General features: G+C 52.8%; 1 non-coding gene and 1 pseudogene across 1 annotated transcript; both read left to right on the forward strand.

The window, feature by feature from the left end:
* The first annotated feature begins 1,146 nt into the window (after positions 1 to 1,146).
* LOC146721234 (small subunit ribosomal RNA) lies at positions 1,147 to 2,154 on the forward strand (annotated as a pseudogene).
* Positions 2,155 to 2,960: 806 nt separating this feature from the next.
* Positions 2,961 to 3,115, forward strand: LOC114945056 (5.8S ribosomal RNA). Its single transcript, XR_003822336.1, has one exon. It is a non-coding gene; the product is annotated as a 5.8S ribosomal RNA (ribosomal RNA).
* Positions 3,116 to 4,148: the final 1,033 nt, after the last annotated feature.

A 4,148-nucleotide genomic window follows, 5' to 3' on the forward strand; every position in this document is an offset into this window, starting at 1 on the left:
TCGAACACAATCAAATCCATAACTATGGCAACGCCCACACAAGTCCATTGCCTTTCATACGGTTCATGCAGCAGTGCTACATCACTCGACGTTCGTAGCATCAGTCTCACCCCAGATCCACACATAACCGCTTACGCTCTCTGGCGTTATACGGCACCAAATTCAGAACCATTTCATTCGTCATTTATTCTCGCTTTCTCTCTCTTAACGAGCTAACGTATTCCGGACACACTTAAGACAGGAACCGAGTGATCACATTGCTCCATTTTAAGCTTACAGTTTTTACACCACACTTTCCTTTCTTACAATCTCTCTTCATGTGTCCTACACATCCACATTTTTGGCACAGTCTTTCACCTTTTCGGTGCATTGCCGCATCATGTGCCCAAATGCGAAGCACTTGTGGCCCACCTCAGCACACTGAAAAACTCTTTCACCCTAAAGGCCTAACATATATGTCCGTCACTACAGAGCACATGTCTTATTCACTCCGCTAACTCAACATATCACCCATCTCCGCAGATTGCCATCTTTCTTGCATTTCCTACTCACACAACACGGCACACGTTCCATAAATACTCTTCTCATCACACTCGCCCTTTTCCAACGCTCCTTCCTCATTACAGTTCTCTCCTTAACACTTCCACTCGGACATCTCATTCGGCACATCGTACAAGATGATCTTTGGGCCTATCTTGCCGAGGCAGTCACCTTATAGGCCAGCATTCTTAACTGACCCACACTCTCTTATTCTTTTCAACTCACTCTCTGCTCATCGCTCTCAATCGCTACACCTCCATTCCTCACTTTCTCACCGCCTTTCACACGCACATCTCAGTGACTTGCTCACATGCTTCTTCATTTTCTCTCCCTTTACTTCCCTCACTTGTCACACTCGCACTTGCATCATCCGCTCTCACTATTACCGCATAACTCTTCTCTTCGTTTCACTTCATGTACCTTTTTCAATCACGCTCTTTTCAACATTTTTCGCACTCACGCTCGAATAGCTCATTCCACTTCCGCCGTAGGCTAATCCCGAACCCGCTCGAACGCATACACTCATCCAGTTTTCCCCTGTATTCTCTCATTTTTGCACAACCATTTTCGATCATCGTTCCTCATATCTCTACCCACAATGTCCAGTATTTCTCACTCGCCACTCTTTGAAATTTTTGTCGTCTCCGTAAACAGGAATTTACGGAGTTCTCGCACCACATTACTCTCATACACGCTATCTCACTCACTTCCGCAACGCTCTCATCTCTCCCCTCATTCATAATCAAGAACGAAAGTAGAGGTTCGAAGGCGATCAGATACCGCCCCTAGTTCTAACCCATAACCGATGCAGCTAGCGATCCGCCGAAGTTCCTCCGATGACTCGGCGGCAGCTTCCGGGAAACCAAGCTTTTGGGTCCGGGGGAAGCTATGGTTTGCAAAGCTGAAACAAGGAATTGACGGAAGGGCACCACCAGGAGTGGAGCCTGCGGCTTAATTTGACTCAACCCGGGAAACCTCACCAGGCCCAGACACCGGAAGGATTGACAGATTGATAGCTCTTTCTTGATTCGGTGGGTGGTGGTGCATGGCCGTTCTTAGTTGGTGGAGCGATTTGTCTGGTTAATTCCGATAACGAACGAGACTCTAGCCTGCTAAATAGGCGTACCTTATGGTATCGCGAAGGCCCCCGGCTTCGGCTGGCGGGTTTTTACTACCAACGTACAAACAAATCTTCTTAGAGGGACAGGCGGCTTCTAGCCGCACGAGATTGAGCAATAACAGGTCTGTGATGCCCTTAGATGTTCTGGGCCGCACGCGCGCTACACTTGAAGGAATCAGCGTGTGTTCCCTGGCCGAAAGGCCCGGGTAACCCGCTGAACCTCCTTCGTGCTAGGGATTGGGGCTTGCAATTGTTCCCCATGAACGAGGAATTCCCAGTAAGCGCGAGGCGAGTCATAAGCTCGCGTTGATTACGTCCCTGCCCTTTGTACACACCGCCCGTCGCTACTACCGATTGAATGATTTAGTGAGGTCTTCGGACTGGTGCGCGGCAATGTCTCGGCATTGCCGATGTTGCCGGGAAGATGACCAAACTTGATCATTTAGAGGAAGTAAAAGTCGTAACAAGGTTTCCGTAGGTGAACCTGCGGAAGGATCATTAACGTTCCGGAGGTCCTGCTCTGCGTCGAGAGTCCTCTCTTTTGGGAGAGACGCGCGCTCGCAGCAGTCGGCGACTGAATGGACGCGCTGAAAAGGCGCTCTCAGAGAAAAAGAAAATAACGGATTTGACGGAATTTGTTGTTGTGTTTTGATATAACGACGGACGCCGTCGCGCCTCTCTGACCGAAAGTAGTCGGCAAGCAGAGCAGCGCGCCCGGCGGTGTTCGACGACGATTCGGAGCGAGACGCTTCGCGATCACGCTCGTGTGTGTGCCATTCTCCTCCGGCCACACACACACAGAGCGTCGATTCGGCGTTGAGCGCGAACCGGTGGTAACCTATGCCCGCGCACGCGTGTGTGCAGCACCCACGACGTTCGTCGACGCGCGCCCTCCCCGTTGTCGCGGGGCAGCGGTCAGCGTGCCGAGAACACACGGTGTGCGACCGCGAGTGCCGAGCGAGAGGACCCCCATATATTATTATAATATATATATAACACAGAGAAGGGATCGATGATATTTCGACCAATCTGTCAACCTGTGTCGGTCCGACGGTTTCTTCAAAGAGCTTCCGCCCCGGCTCTCCCGTTGCGGGAGAGACGCTCCGAACGAGAAACACACAACTCTATCTTTGTGCCGTAGCCTTCCCTGGCGGGAGGCGGCGGTCCGCGCGCGTCCTCGGACGCGCGCGGACAGGCTGATCGAAGAGCCACCACGATTATTCTCTCTCTCTCGTCCGAGAGAAGAGACCACGATGGTTGAACGAGAAGCGCGTTTCTTCGCGCAAAAATTTCGAACGATTACCCTGAACGGTGGATCACTTGGCTCGTGGGTCGATGAAGAACGCAGCTAATTGCGCGTCAACTTGTGAACTGCAGGACACATGAACATCGACATTTCGAACGCACATTGCGGTCCACGGATACAATTCCCGGACCACGCCTGGCTGAGGGTCGTTTTAGTACCCCTAAACTGCTTGCGCCCGAAAAGCGCGCACGGCCACGACGCGGGCGACCAGAGAATGGCGCGCGCGTCGCCTGTGCCCTGTGCAACGCTTACAATGGGCGTACGAGCGATCGTTGGACGTTCGCCCGAGGTGTCTGTGCCGCGCCGACCGGCCGCGGTGCAAATCCTGGCGTCGTCTGAAATGACACACCGAAATAATAATAATGAGGAGGAGAAGCGCACAAGCGTGTAAAACGTTGGCGAACGCGCGCCCAGAGAATGCTGCGCGAATTAAGAGGGGGAGCGTGTTTGTGTATCCAAGTCGTGTGTGTACGCGAGAGCCGAGGAGAAATGGGATGAGAGTAAGAGCGCGCGCGAAAGGGAGCAACAAACGGCCAAAAAAAGGGTCAGGACGGTGAATGGCACCGCTTTCCCTAGAGCGGCGCGTGCGTCGTTGTCTCCCGAAAGTAGGTAGCGCTTGTCTCACCGTCTCTCCTCTCCGTACATCACACAGACTGACCGGACTGCTCTCGCACTCTGTGCCGCGTCTCTCGGTGCGATAGCGCTCGCGCGTCTTATGCCGAGGCGCCCTTGCCCGCACACATAACGGTATTACGGAGAAATATACGGCGCGTCGTCGTCCGGCGGAGAGAGCATTCGTAATCCTTTACCTCTTTACGGAGAAGGGTTTTGAATCGCGAGCCGACCGCGTGTCCGAGTCCACGAAATTTTCGTAAAGCGAAAAAAGGGGACCGGCGCGCCGCGTCGTGTACTCGTCGAATCGATTCCGCCCGAATTTCGTATATAAAAGAGAAGGGAGAGCCGAGAATCTCGAACCCCGCGATATATCGTCTCCATTACCACCAACGAGTGTGTGTGCGGTTAGCGCCCCGGCGATTTGCCTTCTCGCGTATTTCGTGTGCTGCCGCTGCTGCTCTCTCGTTCGACGCTCTCTCTCTCTCCCTCTTATAATATATATTATAGAGGAGAGACGACGATGAGCGACGCGGAGGAGGCAAACGGCTACGAAAACTCACTATGCGA

The sequence above is a fragment of the Nylanderia fulva genome, unplaced genomic scaffold, assembly GCF_048542155.1.
Source record: "Nylanderia fulva isolate GAGA-0341 unplaced genomic scaffold, ASM4854215v1 Scaffold517, whole genome shotgun sequence".
NCBI classification, from domain to species: domain Eukaryota; kingdom Metazoa; phylum Arthropoda; class Insecta; order Hymenoptera; family Formicidae; genus Nylanderia; species Nylanderia fulva.